Consider the following 20,455-nt stretch of genomic DNA (forward strand, 5'->3'; position numbering starts at 1 on the left):
TCTGAATTACCCCCTGAATTAGGCCCTATGTTTGCTCAGCTGTACAGTAGGTTTTGATTTGTAACAAAAGGATCCATAGAAGATAAAACCAGATGTCTATACTGTATATTGCAAATTCTAAGGGAGTATTTATCAGAGCTTAGTAAGCGATAAAGGGTGTAATTCAGACCTGATCGCTAGGCTGCATTTTCTCACAGCCTGCAATCAGATCTGAACTGCACACGCGTATGCATCGCAATGCGCAGGCGCGACAGACCACAGCAGTGGGGATCACCGGTCAGCGACGGGATGGTGCAAAATTTACGAACGCATGGGCAATCGCAAGGAGATTGACAGGAAGAGGGCGTTTGTGAGTGGCAACTGACCGTTTTCAAGGATTGTCTGAGTCAAACTGACTCATTACAAGCTGCCTTTGTGTGCGAAGTGAGGAGCAGTAGCTTCGGGAGCAGGAGGAGGAAAAAAGGGGACTCGGGAGACGCAGCAGCGCACTGAAATTGGTGGCGGCGCTGCTGCAGCTGTCCCTCTCCTTCCACATAGGCTGGCCGCCGCTGCTGTGGATGCTGGGATGCGCTTCCCTCATCCCAGCATTCATAGCGGCGGTGGCAAGCCAATGAGAGGAACAGCTGCAGCGGTGCCACCACCAATTACAGTGCGCTGCTGTGGCTCCCAAGTCCCCCTCCTCCCCTGCCCGGGTCTGCCAGCCGCTGAGCTGCACCGAGGAGCCTGCCTGCCTGAGCCAGTGGGGAGAGAGTAAGTATCTATTCTTTCTTTCTGTCAGTCTGTCTGTCTATCCAGAGCCGGCCATAGGCATAGGCAAACTAGGCAATTGCCTAGGGCGTTTGATATGTCTAGGGGCATCATCAGCTTCTGCTGATTAAAATGATATGCGGCATGCCTATATTCTGTATGTAGCATTTCATATGCAGATACAGCCACAGTCTCACACAGTATATAGGCATGCTGCATATCAGTTTAATCAGCAGAAGCTGCTTGTGCATCCTAGCCACATAGCAATGCAAATAAGATGCATTTTCATTAAAAAAAGGTGCCCGACATTAGCATTGATGCAAGATTTGTGAGGACACATCTGTATCCAAGCAGAGGCAGAGGTCACAGTGTTAGTGGAAGTGTGAGTGCTATGTGCACGTGAGTGGGTTGGTTGTGCCGTAGTGTTCAGAATATGTGTAAGGAGCATTATGTGTGTCATGTAAAAATGCATTAATAATGTGCAACATATGTGTAAAGGGCCACTATGTGTGTCATTATGTGTATAAGGGCATTAATAATGTGCGGCATATGTGTAACAGGGTACTACTGTATGTGTGTCATTATGTGTATAGGGGCACTAATAATGTGCAGCAAATGTGTAGGGGGCACTATGTGTGTCATTATGTGTATAAGGGCATTAATAAAGGTTGTCATAATGTGTAAGGTACATTATGTTTATAAGGACATTAATGTGTCTCATGTGTAAGGGGCATTACTATGTGGAATTGTGTATAAATGCATTACTAATGTGTGGCATTATGTGTATAAGGTGCTCTACTATGTGGCGTTGCATATAGAAAGGGCACTACTGTGTCATCTAATGTGAATAAAGAGCAATAAGGTGTGGTGTAATGTGAATTAGGAGCAATTTAGTGTGATGTAATGTGAATAAGGGGCTCTACTGTGAGGAGTAACGTTTATACGGTAAAGTGATACTACTGTGGGATGTAATATGAATTATGGACACTATCGCAAGATAAAATGTGAATAAAGTTGCAGTACTGTGTGGCGTAATTGGAATTGGGGTTACTATTGTGTGGCCATGCCCCTTCCCAGCAAGAAGATGCCCCTTTTTGGGCTGTGCATCAAATGTGCGAACTGTTCCTATTTAAAATATAGGGGGTACAAGGACTGCTATGGGTGAGGGGTGATGGTGCAGGGAAAGAGGTGCAAGGTCAGAGGCGGAACCAGCGGTGGTGCTAGGGGGCACCAGCCAAAATCTTGCCTAGGGCATCATATTGGTTAGGGCCGGCTCTGTGTCTATCTATCTATCTATCTATCTATCTATCTATCTATCTATCTATCTGTCGTAATGTGTAAAAATGGGACTCTGCAGCAATGTGTAAAAAAGGGGACTCTGTCTGCCATAATGTGTGAAAAGGGGATGATGTCTGCGTTATGTGTAAAAAGGTGGACTCTGCCTGTCGTAATGTGTAAAAAGGTGGACTCTGCCTGTCGTAATATGTAAAAAGGTGGACTCTGCCTGTCATAATATGTAAAAAGGGGACTCTGCCTGTCGTAATGTGTAAAAAGGGGACTCTGTCTGCCGCAATGTGTAAAAAAGGGGACGCTGTCTGCAGTAATGTGTAAAAGGTGGACTATGTCTGCAGTAATGTGTAAAAAGGGGACGCTGTCTGCCTTAATGTGTAAAAGATGGACTCTGCCTGTCGTAATGTGTAAAAAGGGGACACTGTCTGCTGTAATGTGTAAAAGATGAACTCTGCCGTAATTTGTAAAAAGGGGACGCTGTCTGCCGTAATTTGTAAAAAGGGGATGCTGTCTGCTGTAATGTGTAAAAAGGGGAATCTGTCCACCATAATGTGTAAAAAGGGGAATCTGTCCACCATAATGTGTAAAACGGTGGACTCTGTTTGCCGTAATGTGTAAAAAGGGGGCCCTACGTGCCTAGTGTAGTGGTGCAACTGTACGTCACAATTTGAATTGGTATTATTTCATGGCCACACCCCTTCCCCATGAAGCCACGCTCCTTTATTTTTGAAGCACGCCTGCGGCGCGCACTGCCATTTTACATAAGGGGGGGTTGGGGCACCGATGCCGTTTCTTGCACACAGTGCTAAAGCGTCTAGTTACGGCACTGACTACAGGTATGGCTGATAAAACATGTGCACAGAGTTTTAGATTTGGGTGGAGTGCAATCTAAATTGCAGTGTAAAAATAAAGCAGCCATTATTTACCATGCACAGAAACAATATAACCCACCCAAATCTAACTCTCTCTGCACATGTTAGATCAGCCCAGGGGCGGATTGGGTTTGAAAACCAGCCCTGTTGAGGAGTGGTGTCTGTTGACTCCCCATTATGGAGATTGTGGGTGCTTGCACTATAAGGTGTCTTTTACACCTAATTTTATATTATATACGGCACCAGTGATGGTGATGCACCGCTATATATATATACACACACACTCCTATATATAGGGTGTGCTACAGCCCAGCTTGTGTTGACTTTGCCATCTGCATCCTACCACTGAATGATTGCATGGGAGTCTCTTAGCTCACTTTAGATTAGTTTTTAGATTGGATCTTTTTTTTTTGAGATTTTTGCATATTATAAATATTTAACAATGGGGCAGATGCAGAGGCGGAACTACCGCCAGTGCAACCAGTGCATTGCACTGGGGCCCGCCTCTGTCCAGGGGCCCAAAGCATGTAATGAGTCAAACTGACTCATTACATGCCGCTCTGTGCTGCAGGCAAACGCTGCCAGCAGCACACAGCCGCCCGGAGAGGAGAGGAGCAGCGGTACGGGGGGAGGGGGAGGAGGGAGGTGGAGGAGGGAGCCGCAGCAGCGCTTTGTTACTGGTGGAGGCGCTGCTGCTGCCCCTCTGCTTCACTATAGGCTGTCTTCCGAGAACAGCCTATAGTGAAGCAGAGGGGCAGCAGCAGCAGCGCCTCCACCAATAACACAGCGCTGCTGCGGCTCCCTCCTCGACCTCCCTCCTCTCCTTCTCTACTGCCCGGGAATCATCAAGCTGCACCCGAGGAACCTGAGCCAGCGGAGAGGGTAAGTATAATTCTTCTTCTTTCTGTCTTTCTTTCTTTCTTTCTTTCTTTCTTTCTTTCTTTCTTTCTTTCTTTCTTTCTTTTTTTCTTTCTGTCTTTGTTGGGACTGCCTGCCGCAATGTGTAAAAATGGGGAATCTACCTGCCGCAATGTGTAAAAATGGGGAATCTGCCTGCTGCTATGTGTAAAAATGGGGAATCTGCCTGCCGCTATGTGTAAAAATGGGGAATCTGCCTGCCGCAATGTGTAAAAAGGGGGAATCTGCCTGCCGCAATGTGTAAAAATGGGGAATCTGCCTGCCGCTATGTGTAAAAATGGGGAATCTGCCTGCCGCAATGTGTAAAAAGGGGGAATCTGCCTGCCGCAATGTGTAAAAAGGGGGAATCTGCCTGCCGTAATGTGTAAAAAGGGGGACGCTGTCTGCCGTAATGTGTAACAAGGGCACGCTGTCTGCCGTAATGTGTAAAAAGGGGACGCTGTCTGCCGTTATGTGTAAAAAGTGTACGCTGTCTGCCGTTATGTGTGAAAAGGGGACGCTGTCTGCCGTAATGTGTAAAAAGAGGAATCTGTCCGCTGTAAGGTGTAAAAGGGTCTCTACCTGGCTGAGCCGGCCCTAACCAATATGATGCCCTAGGCAAGATTTGGCTGGTGCCCCCTAGCACTGCCACTAGTTCCGCCCCTGCACCCCTTTCCCAGCACCATCACCCCTCACCCATAGCAGTCATCATTTTGGTGTTCCTACCCCCTATATTTTTAATAGGAACATTGCGCATTTGGCGCACAGCTCAAAAGGGCTGTGTTCTTGCTGGGAAGGGGCATGGGCACACAATAGTACCCCCAATTCAAATTATGCCACACACTAGTGCAACTTTATTTGCACACATAATGTCCCATACACATATGCCGAACACTACTGCACAACCAACCCACCCGCACACATCACTCATATGGCCACTAACACTGTGACCTCTGCCTCTGCTTGGATACAGATGTGTCCTCATACATCTTGTCTCAATACGCAATGCAGCAGGAGATGCCTGGCGTGAGTCAGCTAGCAGCTCTGCTAAAGTTGGGCACCTTTTTTATGAAAATGCATCTTATTTGCATTACTATGTGGATAGAATGCACAAGCAGCTTCTGCTGTTTAAAATGATATGTGGCATGCCTATATTCTGTGTGCGACTGTGACTGTATCTGCATACGCAATGATATGTTACAGTGATTTCCAGGAATACACTGTAACATAACATTTTGTATGCAGATACAGTGGCAGTCACACACAGAATATAGGCATGCCACATATCATTTTAATCAGCAGAAGCTGCTTGTGCCCCTAAGCATACCAAATGCCCTAGGCATTTGCCTAGTTTGCCTATGCCTAAGGCCGGCTCTGCTACCTGGTGTAGTGGTGCTACTGTAATTTGAATAATGGAGACTGCTGTGCACCGTTTTATGAATTGGTATTATTTTGTGGCCACACCCCTTCCCCATGAAGCCACGCCACTATGTATTTTTGCGCGCGCCTGCGGTGCGCACTGCCCCTGTTTTGCATGCAGGGGTGGGGCTCTGATGCCGTTTCTTGCACACAGTGCTAAAATGTCTAGTTACGGCACTGTTGCTAGGTATCCATTTCTCTGGCCCTGAGCAGGTCCCCCTCACCAGATCCTCTCCAGGGGTGAGGGGGTGGACTTGGATGGGATGGGGGGGGTGGGCAAAGCATTTTGCCGCACCTGGGCCCACCGCTCGCTAGTTCCGCCACTGGGCAGATGTATTAAGCCTGTAGAGGGCATAAAGAAGTGATAAAGCGGTGATAAGTGCATGGTGATAATGCACCAGCCAATCAACTCATAACTGTTAATTTACATATTGGAGCTGATTGGCTTGTGCATTAGCAGCTTGCACTTATCACCACTTTATCACTTCTTTATGCCTTCTCCAGGGTTAATACATCTGCCCCCATGTGCTGAATTAGGGCTACATTATGGGTCTTGTGGTGTAAATATTTTTATGCTGTGGCACAAAAGATACATCTGAATAAGAAAGAATTCTAGAATTGTTAAATGTATACAAAAAAAATGTATATAATTTTATAATAACCATCATTATTTATTTGTAACGCCAAAAATTCCATATTGTGTTAGTTTCCATAGTGTCAGATGGGATCCGGTCTGAAGGTCGACAATGATTAGGTCGACAGGGTTTCTAGGTCGACAGGTCAAAAGGTTGACATGCGTTTTTCACTTCTTTTTTTAACTTTTTCATACTTAACGATCCACGTGGACTACTATTGGAACGGTAATCTGTGCCGCGCGAAGGGGTATGGAGCAAGACACCTTGCCCGAAGTATGGCGAGTGAAGCGAGCCATGCGAGGGGACACGGTGCACTAATTGGGGTTCCCGGTCACTTTACGAAGAAAACGACAAAAAAAACCCTCATGTCGACCTTTTCACCTGTCGACCTAGAAACCCTGTCGACCTTCCACCCCTGTCGACCTATAGTGGTCAACCTAAACATTATCGACCTAGATACTGTTGATTTGATGATCCACACCCGCGTCAAATATAGTCATACAAACATGGGCAATGTCTTACCCGGCTATTACAACAGGGACTGTTACTGGCAGCGCCTGTATCCGATCAGCACTAAACCACACTACAAAAAAAAATCTAAATAAACAACAGCTCCCAGCAGCCCTTGCTGCCAGGACCTCCTGGCACTAAAGAGAAAATATGGGACCTCCTGGCACCAAGTCTGCTGGGAGCTGTAGTTTTTTTTTGTGTTTCTTCATTGATGCGCATCGCAGTGGCGAGCAGACACCAGAACCAACAGTAACAGTCCCTGCTGCCTGCCCTGCTGTGATAGCTGGGCAAGACATTGCCCAGGAGGGCACACAGAATAAATACTATTTACCGGCGGATGGGATGCTGGCTGTCAAGATCCCGACAGCGGCATTCCTCCCGCCAAAATACCAGCAGCGGGGCGTGCGCTAAGAGACCACTTGTTGACTCGCTGTGCTTGCCACACTGCGAGATTGGTGGCTCACTGTGGGAATAGCCCCTGGGAATAGCCCCTGTGCGCTGGGATTCCGGCTGTCGGTATCCTGACTGCCGGGATCCTGATAGCCGGCAAATTGATTGCATGCCAGGCACACAGGTACTGCTTCTTCCATGATGGCCACTAAGAAAAGCAAGGGGGCCCAGACTATCGGCAAACCATCCCGGCATCCTGCCAGGCTAGTCCACCTCTGTATCAGCCCCACCTGCAGTGCTACATGGTTTTGCCCAGTTCTGTTTTTTGGCTTTGTTTGCAACTCTGAATCAGGCTCAAAGTACCAACCAATCAGCTTTGTCATTTTTCGTACACAGCCTGTAACATGCAACACAGTAACATAGTTAATGAGGTTGAAAAGAGGCAAAATGCCCATCGGGTTCAACCTGTATTCTGTATTAAGCTCAGTGGTGCAAGTGGGCGGGTACGGGTGGGTACGGCGTACCCGTAAGAATTTAGCCGTGGGTACGCCGTACCCACACCGACGGGCCGCCGCTCCTCGCACCGCCGCTGATGTGAGGGAAGGAGAGCGCAGCCTGTGCCTCTCCTTCCCCTCAGTCTCCGGCGGCTGTCATAGTTTAATTCAGCGCCGATCCGTGAGCCAATCAGAGCTCGCGGTGCGAGCTCTGATTGGCTCACGGATCGGCGCTGAATTAAACTGTGAGACACCCGCCGGAGACTGAGGGGAAGGAGAGGCACAGGCTGCGCTCTCCTTCCCTCACACAGGACGGCAGCGGCCAGCGGCAGCGGTGAGCAGGGAAGGGGGGGGGGGCATGTTATACCTGGCACTGGGGGATATCTGGCACTGGGGGGGCATTTCTATCTGGCACTGGGGGATATCTGGCACTGGGGGGCATATATACCTGGCACTGGGGGATATCTGGCACTGGGGGGCATTTCTATCTGGCACTGGGGGATATCTGGCACTGGGGGGCATTTCTATCTGGCACTGGGGGATATCTGGCACTGGGGGGCATATATACCTGGCACTGGGGGGCATATATACCTGGCACTGGGGGATATCTGGCACTGGGGGGCATATATACCTGGCACTGGGGGATATCTGGCACAGGGGGGCATGTATACCTGGCACTGGGGGATATCTGGCACAGGGAGGCATGTATACCTGGCACTGGGGGATATCTGGCACTGGGGGGGCATGTATACCTGGCACTGGGGGATATCTGGCACTGGGGGCATATCTGGCACTGTAGGGGCATTTCTGTATCTGGCACGGGGGGCAATGTATATCTGACACAGTGGGGGCATTTGTGTATCTGGCACTGTGGGGCAATGTGTATCTGGCACTGTGGGGCAATGTATATCTGGCACTGTGGGGCAACGTGTATCTGACACTGCGAGGCAATGTATATCTGGCACTCTGGGGGCATTTCTGTATCTGGCACTGTGGGGCAATGTGTATCTGGCACTGTGGGGCAATGTGTATCTGGCACTGTGGGGCAATGTGTATCTGGCACTGTGGGGCAATGTATATCTGGCACTGTGGGGCAACGTGTATCTGGCACTATTGGGGTCATACGTGTATCTGCCCCTCCCCCATATGTGTATCACGCCCCCATTTCCATTGGCCACGCCCCATGTGGCATTTGGCCACACCCATTTTTTTGTACAGTACCCGTAAGACATTTTTTCTACTTGCACCACTGATTAAGCTGTGCACATTATAATGTACCTGCTGAAGCAATGGTTTAGTACCAATTAAAAACTATAATTCGTATAACTCCCAGATATCTAATGTCAATATATTAAATGCTATAGCCTTGGATACCTTTTTTAGTTAGAAATTTGTCAAATCCGTTTTAAAATGCATTTACAGAGTCCGCCATTATCACCTCCGACAGGGAGTTCCAAATCTTTATTGCCATTACTGTGAAGAAACCTTTCCTATGTTGTGTACGGAATTTGCTCTCCTCTAGCCTCAATGAGTGCCCACGTGTCCAATACAGAGTTCTTTTAATGAACAAATGTAATGACCTTTAACATATTTGAAAATATTAATAATGTCTCCTCTTAGACGCCTTTTTTCTAGTGTATACATACCTGTATTTAACCTAGTAAGTCTTTCTCCGGCAGGGTCCATAGGTTATCCACAGGATAACATTGGGATATGATGAAGCGAAAGCAGATTTGCACCAATCGGTCAAAGCTTTCGCCCTCCCAGCATGCAACGGGCCCGTCCATATATCCCCGCCTCCTGGCTCAGGCAAATCAGTTTTTTGTTTGGTGTGGCAGGAGCCGGACCATGGTCAGAGGGCTGCTGGTTTTTAGCAGCCCTAAGCTTTCTTATTACATTTTTATAGTCTTACTATTTTTTCTTGAGTGATCTTTCTAAAAAGCGTCTTATACGTACCTTAGAAAGAGTCACTCCAACAACTCTCTGCCGGGTCGCGACAACGCTTACCCACGAGTACAGTGCTGTTTCGGCAGGCATCTGTGTCGGATATACTAGCAGGTCCAGCAGACGTTACCAGGCTGTGGCCGGAGCACAGGGAGAAGCTAAGGCATTGGTTCTGCTTAGAAGGGGAATACTGAAACAGCCGCACTGTTTTGGGAGCAGACTACCAAACAGTCGCTGACGCGGCTGCCACCTCGGGTGCACCAGCACTAGGCCTTAGGGTTCATAGGCTCCAGGAATAGTATGAGGCCGCTATCCCTAGGGTTGATGTCAGCAGTGGGGAGTCAGACGCTCTCCTGGTTGCCCCTCCCCCCAGTTCATGACCAGTTTCTTCCGAGTCTCCCGCCATTAACTGTTTTCCCACTTACATCTCAGACGCTGTATACGAAGGGGACCCAGTTGCAGCATAGGCGGCTATGTGACTGGTGCGTCTGTGTTCAGTGAGCGTCTGTGTTCACTATAGGTTCATGGAGCGGCAGTGTACACTAGTAGCATCTGAATCCACTCAGCGTTTGCAAATTTATTTATCGCTCCTAGAAGTGGGGTGAGTCTCCCTGTATCCCACTCTACTGAGTATGGGTAATACAGCCTTAAGTCTCTATCTACCTTTTGAATACAAATAGTTAGATAAGTGCCTATTGCATATGAGTCTGTATACTATTACTGTTGTTTCTTTCACTATGCATCTGAATACAGTAGATCTGTAGCAAAGGAAAGCAAAGCGAATCCCAAATTTTTTTTTAAGTACATCAACAGCAAGAGACTAAAGAAGGAGAGTATAGGCCCTTTAAAGGACAAGAGGGGAGTCTTAATCAAAAATGATAATGACATAGCAAACAAACTAAACAAGTTTTTTTCAACGGTATTCACATAAGAGGACCAAATGCTGGGTCTAACACAAAATCACAACAAAGATAATGTCCCACTGCTAAATGCTTATTTATGTGAGGAAGTAGTCTGTGACCGATTAAAAAAGTTAAAGATTAATAAGTCACCTGGTCACGATGGAATTCACCCGAGGGTTATTATGGAGCTGCACGCTGAACTAGCAAGACCTCTATTTTTAATCTTCATGGATTAGGTTAAATCGGGTGTGGTTCCCAAAGACTGGCGTATAGCGGAGGTAGTGCCGATATTCAAAAAGGGGAGCAAAGCTGAACCAGGTAATTATAGACCAGTTTGTCTTACATCTATAGTAGGGAAAGCATTGGAAGGTATTCTAAGGAACAGTGGCCCTCATTCCGAGTTGATCGGTCGCAAGGCGAATTTAGCAGAGTTACACACGCTTAGTCTACGCCTACTGGGAGTGTATCTTAGCATCTTAAAAGTGCGAACGAAGTTTACGCAATATTGCGAACAAAAAAAACTTAGCAGTTTTAGAGTAGCTCCAGACTTACTCTGCCTGTGCGATCAGTTCAGTGCTTGTCGTTCCTGGTTTGACGTCACAAACACTCCCAGCGTTCGCCCAGACACTCCCCCGTTTCTCCGGCCACTCCTGCGTTTTTTCCGGAAACGGTAGCGTTTTCAGCCACACGCCCATAAAACGCCGTGTTTCCGCCCAGTAACACCCATTTCCTGTCAATCACACTAAGTTCGCCGGTGCGAACAAAAAGCCGTGAGTAAAAATCCTTTCTTCATAGCAGAATTACTTAGCGCAGTCGCAGTGCGAACATTGCGCATGCGCTCTAAGCTGATTTTCACTGCGATGCGAAAAAAAAGAACGAGCGAACGACTCGGAATGAGGGCCAGTATTCAAAAGTTCCTTGAAGGAAATAAGGTAATTAAAAGGAACCAACAGGGATTTGTGAAGGACAGATCATGTCAGACCAACTTACTTTGCTTTTATGAAACAGTAAGTACGAACCTTGATCAGGGTAAGGAGGTGGATGTAATCTTTTTAGACTTTGCCAAAGCTTTCGACACTGTACCACACATGCGTCTTATCTATAAGCTACAAGAAATAGGGCTAGGGAGCACAATATGCACATGGGTCAGTAATTGGTTAGATAATAGGGAGCAGCGCGTTGTGGTCAATGGATCATTTTCAAATTGGACTAAAGTACTAAGTGGTGTGCCACAAGAGTCTGTACTCAGACCAGTTTTGTTCAACATTTTCATCAACGACCTAACAGTAGGTCTAGAGAGCAGACGATACCAAATTGTGTAAGGTTATAAATACGGAGGGGGATGCTGAGTCTCTTCAGAATGACTTAACTAAACTGGAAGCATGGGCAGCAAAATGAAGAATGAGATTCAACACAGACAAGTGTAAGGTAATGCACTGTGGGAGCAAGACCAAAAATAACATCTACATACTAAATGGGGTAATATTAGGGGATTCTGTACTGGAAAAAGACCTAGGGGTTCACACAGATAACAAGTTAAGCAGCAGTACACAAAGTAGGAGTGCAGCAAAGAAGGCTAATAATAGAATTTTAATACCTACCGGTAAATCCTTTTCTCTTAGTCCGTAGAGGATGCTGGGGACTCCGTAAGGACCATGGGGTATAGATGGGATCCGCAGGAGCTTGGGCACACTAAAAAGACTTTGACTGGGTGTGAACTGGATCCTCCCTCTATGCCCCTCCCCCAGACCTCAGTTAGAAACTGTGCCCAGGAGAGACGGACATTTTGAGGAAAGAATTTATTATTTTAACACGGTGAGTGTCATACCAGCTCACACCACTAACATACCGCAAAACGTGGCATTCAAAAGAATACCAGCCCACATTATGAAAAATATACAGCCTCATGCTGAGAGAATATGTAACACAACCTGTGTGTCAAAACAACCAATAAGATAACACCGCATGCCAGGGCATGAACAACGTCAGCAACAGGCTGACGGAAAGAAACACCACCAGAGTGTAACCATAACCAATTACTGCAGACACAGTACGCACTGGGACGGGCGCCCAACATCCTCTACGGACTAAGAGAAAAGGATTTACCGGTAGGTATTAAAATCCTATTTTCTCCTACGTCCTAGAGGATGCTGGGGACTCCGTAAGGACCATGGGGTTTATACCAAAGCTCCAGACCGAGCGGGAGAGTGCAGACGACTCTGCAGCACCGAGTGAGCAATATGAGGTCTTCATCAGCCAGGGTATCAAACTTGTAGAGCTAAGCAAAATGTTTGAACCCAACCAAGTATCCGCTCGGCAAAGTTGAATCGCCGAGACTCCTCGGGCATCCGCCCAAGAAAAGCCCACCTTCCTAGTAGAATGGGTCACCACCAAATTCGGTAACGGCAATCCAGCCGTAGAACGAGCACGCCGGATCGGATCACAGATCTAGCGAGTAACCGACCGCAGAGAGGCAGGCGCCCCAATCACGCTGGGAGCATACCGGACAAACAGAGCCTCTGTTTCCGCAATCTGAGCCAAATTGGCGACATAATATTCAAAGCTCTGACTACATCGAGAGCCAATAGCATGACCACTTTCCAAAAGAGAATTTTTAACACAACCTTACACAAAGGTTCCAAACAGTGTGACACAAGAAAACGCAACACCACATCAAGGTCAACGGGGGCACAAATTGGAGGATGGAGGCGCAGTACTCCTTTCACGAAGGTCCAAACTTCCGGAAAGGTTGCCAATTCTTTCTTGAAAGAAAATGTATAAGGCCAAAACCGCACTTAAATGGAGCCTAAGTTTAGGCCTGCACCCACACCTGCTTGCAACGAATGGAGAAGAACGACCCATCCGAAAGTCTTCCGTAGTAGGCTTCTTGGATCCACACCAAGACACATATTGCCTCCAAACACCTGGTAAGGCTCTGCCGTTATTTCTTTTCTAGCCTGAAGAAGTGTGGAAATGACTTCGCTGGAAATAGCCTTTCTGATTAGGATATGGCGTTCAACTGCCACGCCATCAAACGCAGCCGCGGTAAGTCTTGATACACGCCCGGATCTTGCTGTAACAGTTCCCCACATAGAGGAAGAGGCCATTGGTCTTCTATGAGTAAACCTTGAAGAACCGGATACCAAGCCCTCCTTGGTTAGACCGGAACAATGAGGATTGCCTGAACCTTTGTTCTTCCTACGTTTATCACCTTCCGAAGAGTGAAAACAGAGGGGACACACAGACTGACTGAAAACACTCAATAAGTCCCGAGGACGTCCACTGCTATAGCTTGAGTGTCCCCTGACCCGGAACAATATCCCTGAGATCTCTCGTTGAGGCGAGACGCCAGCATGTCGACTTGAGGCACTCCTCAAAGACTTGTCACCTCAGTAAAACTTCTCGATGATGACTGTATTTCTCCCGGATGGAGATCGCGTCTGCAGAGGAATCTATTTCTACGTCGTACACATCCGGAACGAAGGCTGCTAATATAGCGTTTACCAGTCTTTTCACCCAGCGGAAAACCTTTTTTGGCTTCAGCCATTGCCGCTTTGCTCCTTGTTCCGCCCTAGCGGCTTACTTACACGACTGCTTTCAAATCGTCCGACAGAATTAACACGGGCAGATCATTAAGCATATGTTCACTGAAAAAAGTTCTTAATTCAAGAAGGCTTATTGCAGACAAGCTTCCCAGCTTGACCTTTTCCTCTGGAAATACTTCCCTTCCCCAGTCTCCGAAATCTGCATGCATGGACACTAGGATCTCATCCCGAATTCCGAACCTTCGTCCCTCTAGGAGGCGAGAACAGAGCAGACACCACAGGAGCGAAATCCTGGCCATTAGGATTATATTCCGGCGCATGTGCAGGGGAGACCCGGGCCACCTTTCCAACTGGCCCCGTGAAAACCACTCTGGCATTTGACCAGCACACCGAAAAAGGCCTCTTAGTCTGCACCCATCTTCTTCATCAACGGAACATATTGATGGATCGTCACTGCAAATCTGATCCGACTCCGGACCTTCAGACCTCTTTCCACAGGAACACACAGAACTTCAACCGTTCCGTATCTACTCCGATACCCACCTCCGACGTCTGTGTCGTTGGGAATAACAGGCTTCCCCTGTGTTGAAGAACAGTCTGAGAGAAAACGACGATTTGCACCACTCGTGTCTTGACCTCGCCTTAATCAGGAGAGCGCCCCCGTACAGAATAACGATGGCTCTTACTATTGAAAGAATACCATCCTACTGCCATCACTCCGGTGAAATGGCAAAGACATTCCTGGATATCCACTCAGGTAAGCTGAATGCGGAGAAAAACGCCTTTAAACCCCTTACTATCTTTACGTGCTGGAGCTCCCTGGTCTGAGAGATTCCATCCTGTAGTTCAACTTCGTAAAGAGAAATCTTTTTTTTTTTTTTTTTTAAACCAGGGACAGCAGGACAATGTCCTGAACCTGACGCACCTCTGGTATGGCGTCGCGTACCACCTCCCCTTCCAGAGGAGAATGGCAATATCTATTAGAAAAAACAGTGAGGGGAAACATCTGTAATGCCAGAAAGTCCCCCTTAGGATTCTATAATTAACTCACAGGTCCCAGTCTATTCCCGGACTGACTGAAAAGTAGTAGACGAGTTCCCACCAGGGTGGCCTCCAGCCAGGAAGACTCCGCAACATGTGATGTATGTGATAGAAACAGACGACATCCACTTCTGCGAACTGAACAAGGCTGCAGAACTCTTACCTTTTTCACCTTCCACTGTCAGCACAGAAAAGGAAAAAGAACGGTATCAAACCGGTTAAAACGACTACATCCCACAAAAAAATGCGTCACCAACCATTGTGAAGGAGACTAACTCACGAAGTTAGAATCACCAGCAGTCTCCCCCAGGATTGACTGAACTGAGGTATCCCCAAACAGCGGTACACCGTCCCAGGGAAAAACTCCAGTATCTCTCGGAGTCAGCCTCAGCATTTCCCCGGCCACACCTCCTGTATACGTACAGCAGCCGCCGCAATGTTATAAGGAAGAACCAACAGAAGGAACAAACCTTACACACTTTAGGTTAATTCTATCGGATGCCTTTCCGAATATAAACACTTCCTCATGTGCATGTAATGAAAACAAGCTCAAAGCATAGAAATAAAATATCACTTAGCTTCCTGTATACGATCCTTTGTGACAGGGCCCCGTGTCGACCAGGAGTTGACTTCCACAGTATTCTCTCCGCGTCAGAAAGAGAATAAACATTCAGACTCCTTGAGAGGATTGAAGACCAACTCGTCACTGCCGACCTAGAGCTTAATCAACAGAGCGACCAGCACATGAAAAAGAATACTATTACTTCAGCATTCATGAATATACATAATGTAATACACAATATATCACACAAATCCTAACCATGTATAAATATATATATATATATATATATATATATGTGGATTATCCGGACCCAACAGGTCCCTAGTGACAGTAATGTTTTCTGAATGTGTATAATCATGTACTGACATGCCCCAGTTGTGGATCTACCAGGAACGTTATGGTTGACAGAAAACCTAGTATTCGTCGACAGCAGGGAATAGTAAGCAGGCAAATTAACATTCTTGGAACCCCGAGGGGTCTGAGGGAAGCATACATATATAATTTCAAAACACTCCCCCCCTACAAACCTATAAACATATATACAGATATAAGGTAGTTACAGCATGTTAATTTTCACCCAGTAAATACAGTTGACGCCGACAGGGCACCCACATACGACTGTGTCTCCCATACCGTGTTTTCTTTTACAAGCATACAACCACCAACCTGCTGATACTAAATCATCCGAATCAAATACCAACAGGCGTCGGCGATGCCGACAGTGATCCCCACAGCTGATTGTGACAAAGCCCTCACACATGTCGACATATGTCAACTAAACCTATAGTGGGTAATCCGACAGGAAAAACACAGAAATTCGTGCACCACAATAAAGATTATGCGCCCATTATTGAACTTAGTGCTATATTTCTCTACATATAGCACTAAAACACTGTGCCCCCCCCTCCTTTGTGCTATACACCTAGCCTTGGTGGGGACATGGAAGAAAATGGCGCTGACTCCGTTGTGAGGGCTAAGCTCCGCCCCTTCCCGGCACTCTTAAGCCACGCTAAAATAAATATATATATTGAGCTGGGGGGGTCTATATACAGCAGTTATCCCCTATATATATATATATATACATATAAATATCGCTGCCCAGGGCGCCCCCCCTGCGCCCTGCACCCTGGTAAGCCGTTGGTGTGTGGGAGCAATGGCGCGCAGCATGACCGCTGCGTTACACTGGCGGGGGTTTCGTACCCGGTGCCTGGGCACCTAGTATGTCCCTCTTGCCAGCGGTCTTGACCCTCAGTAACATGCTGCCCAGGGCGCTCCCCCCCAGCGCCCTGCACCCTGTGAGTGCCGTTGGTGTGTGGAAGCCTGGAGCGCAGCACTACCGCTGCGGTTACCTCTGTTACTGAAGTCTTCTGCCGTCACTGAAGTCTTCTTTTCTTCCAATACTCACCCGGCTTCTTTCTTCTGGCTTCTGTGAGGGGGTTGACGGTGCGGCTCTGGGAACAAGCAGCTAGGCGAACCAAGTGATCGAACCCTCTGGAGCTAATGGTGTCCAGTAACCTAAGAAGCAGAGCCCTTGAACTAAGAAGAAGTAGGTCTGACTTCTCTACCCTCACTCCCACGCTGCAGGGAGCCTGTAGCCAGCAGGTCTCCCTGAAAATAAAAAACCTAACATAAAGTCTTTTAGAGAAACTCAGTAGAGCTCCACTAGTGTGTGTCCAGTCACTCCTGGGCACAAAGTCTAACTGAGGTCTGGGGGAGGGGCATAGAGGGAGGAGCCAGTTCACACCCAGTCAAAGTCTTTTTAGTGTGCCCAAGCTCCTGCGGATCCCGTCTATACTCCATGGTCCTTACGGAGTCCCCAGCCCAGCATCCTCTAGGATGTAGGAGAAAAGATATTAGCATGCATAAAACGGGGAACTGATGCAAGGGACGAGAGTATTATACTCCCATTATATAAATCACTAGTGAGACCACATCTTGAATACTGTGTGCAATTTTGGGCACCATATTACAAAATGGATATCCTTGAGCTAGAAAAGTTCAGAGGCGGGAGACCAAACTAATCAAGGGCATGGAGATGCTGGAATACGAGGAAAGGCTTGCAAGTCTAGGCATGTTTACATTGGAAAAGAGGAGACTAAGAGGGGACATGATCAACATCTACAAATATATAAGGAATCAATACACAGAGCTTGGGAGGGACTGTTTTCTATAAGATCAGCACAGAGGACACGTGGTCACTCGCTTAGGTTAGAGGAGTTTCCGCACATTGAGGCGAAAAGGTTTTTTCACAGTAAGGACAATACGCGTTTGGAATTCCCTGCCTGAGAGAGTAGTAATGACGGACTCAGTCAACACCTTTAAGAATGGGTTAGATAAATTCCTATTGGATAAAAATATTCAGGGTTATGGTGCGTAGGCATGCATTCTAGTTAATATAACTAGTCCTAACATAAAAATAACTAGTACTATAATAAAACTGCATAGGAGACCACAAATAGGTTGAACTTGATGGACAATTGTCTATTTTCAACCTTAGTTACTATGTTACTATGTTTAAACATGATTCAGTAATATGTTCTCCTACATACCTGAAATGTAGTTGTAGTTGATGATGTGCTCATATTGCTTATTATACTAATGTATAGCATGTGACTGACTGCTAGTGTGATTGCTGACTTTACTATAATAATTCTGTCAGTTTTTTTCTATTCCAACCCTCAATGCTGGTGCATGGGTAGGGTCGGATTGTATGTCGCTTTAAAAAGCTTAAACTGATTACAGTCACAAATTGTGTAGTACACTGTGGAAGTGTTGATTATTTATCATGTCTAAGAGCGGCAAAGATGAGGAAGATACACTCACAGCAACACCAACACTCATATCGTGTTTGTCTTGAAAAATACAATGTAGATTCAGGTGAAGCTTGATCTGCCTTGGGCTATGTTTGCACAGACATTATCCAGTATAGCTGAACGGATAATTCCAACTCATGTACCAGGGATAGGTTACACGATTAACCCTTACATGCAGCTTCCCACCTGCGGTTTATCACTTCCAGCAGCAGCCTCTCAAAACAAACAGGCTGATAAGCCAGTGGTAAGTAAATCTCACAGGCTACACATGTTTCAGATGAGGATTGATCGGAGGATGAATGCTCAATAAACTCTGCTTCGGCACACGAAGAGGAAGAGGAAAGTCTCAGCTCAGTGGATATAGCTGAGTTAATTAAAGCAATGAAAGCCATTCTATCATTAGAGGTTTCAGCAGAGCCTGTGTTAAAAACCAAGGCACCTTTGTGTAAACGTCAAAAAACAGTTAAAACTGAGTTTCTGGGGTCAGATCAACTGATGGAAATAATGGGAGAGGCTTGGGCTACGCCCAATAAAAAGTTTAGAATTTCTAGGTAATGGAATTCCAATTATCCCCTTCCAGCTGGGGATTGTTTAAAAAGGGAGGTGGCTCCCAAGGTAGATATGCATCTGATTCGATTAGTGCGAAAATCTACATTACCTTTGACTTCAACATCATTAAATGATGTCACAGATAGGAGAGTGGATGGTTTTTTAAAAACCATGTTTTCCCTGTCTGGGGCCAGCTTCAGCTTGGATGGCAAAGGCAGTGGCTGCCTGGCCTGATGCATTGGAGGGGGATTTTTCAATGGCATCTAGAGAGCCAAAAATCCCATATGGCACATATAAAACAGGCTGCACTGTTCTTAGAAGAAGCAGCATTGGATATGGGTACTATTGCCTCCAGGGCATCAGCTTCAACAATAGCTGCTCACAGAGCAGTTTGGCTATGTACATGGAAAGCTGATTCAGATCTAAGAAGGGTTTGGAATCTTTGCCTTTTTCTGGAGATATTCTTTATGGTAAAGAATTGACAGATATTTTGGAATCAGAAGCAGAAGGTAAAGTTTCCTTCCACATACAATTTCAAACCTAAAGTTCCAGCTTTTCGGACTTTTCGGTCTCAAGGAAAAGCTAAAGGAAAAAGTGATGGCAGACAGCCCCAATACAACAAGTCTGGTAAGGCTAAAAAGCATGGGGCTACCAAAGGACCGGTTGGTAAAACAGAAAATAAGCCATCAGCCTGATGGTGCAGGCCTCCACATGGGGAATCCCAGGGTGGGGGGCCGACTTCTTCAGTTTGCAGAGATCTGGCAGCAGTCTACAACCAGATGCCTGGGTGCAGGATGCGGTATCTCTAGGTTATGCTTTTGCTTTCAAGAAGCACCCTCCTCAAATGTTTTTTTGTTCCAGCCCATCTCGGGTAGAAATGAAGGCCAGGGCTTTGCAAGAGGCAGTCCAGAAATTGCTTCAGTCAGGAGTAGTTATTCCAGTTCCTCCTGCACAATGAGGACAGGGTTTTTACTCCAACCTGTTTCTAGTTCAGAAGCCAAATGGGTCATTCTGGCCCATTCTCAATCTCAAAGTGCTGAACAAATACATTTGGGTACCTCGGTTTCATATGGAGACTTTACATTCCATCATTTTGGCCATGGAGCCAGGGGATTATATGGTATCCCTGGATATCCAGGATGCTTACCTACATGTTCCGATAGCACTGTCCCATCAGTGCTATCTCAGGTTCGCTATCCTCCAACAGCACTTTCAGTTCCAGGCCTATCTTTTGGGTTAGCCACAACCCCCAGAGTATTTACCAAAATTATGGTGGTAATGGTAGCTTATCTCCGCCAGCAAGGGATAAGAATTGTTCCATACCTCGACGATCTTTTAATCCTGGCACAGTCGCAGGAATTGCTCCTATGTCATCTGCAACAGACATTAACGTGTCTGCAAAGGCACGAGTGGCTCATAAATTGGGGGAAATCGTCTCTGGTTCCGTCACAGTGGATGAATTGGGGGCTGTACTCACTTGGGGGCTGTACTGGATTCAAGCCTTCAGAGAGTAATTTTACCTCTGAACAAGATATCCAAGTTTAAGTCAAGGATTCAGGAGTTGCTACACAGTCAAAGGGTATCCATTCACGCAGCAATGCATGTGATGGGATTGATGGTGTCAACATTCAACATGGTGGAGTATGCACAGTTCCATTCGAGGCCTCTGCAGTATCTGATCCTTGCCAAATGGTATGGGTTGCATCAGATGCTAAAAACGCAGACTATGGTCCTTACGATGGAAGTAAGAAGGTCATTAGCCTGGTGGTTACAGACATCCCATCTGGACAAGGGGAGACCCTTTTTTGATATCAGATTGGGAAATTCTGACAACAGATGCCAGTT

General features: G+C 46.7%; 1 protein-coding gene across 2 annotated transcripts in view; it reads left to right on the forward strand.

Annotated features, from left to right (window-relative positions):
- NCR2 (natural cytotoxicity triggering receptor 2) overlaps positions 1 to 20,455 on the forward strand; it is a 169,981-nt gene that overhangs the window by 980 nt on the left and 148,546 nt on the right. The window lies entirely within an intron of this gene.

The sequence above is a fragment of the Pseudophryne corroboree genome, chromosome 2 (genome assembly GCF_028390025.1).
Source record: "Pseudophryne corroboree isolate aPseCor3 chromosome 2, aPseCor3.hap2, whole genome shotgun sequence".
Taxonomy (NCBI): Eukaryota; Metazoa; Chordata; class Amphibia; order Anura; family Myobatrachidae; genus Pseudophryne; species Pseudophryne corroboree.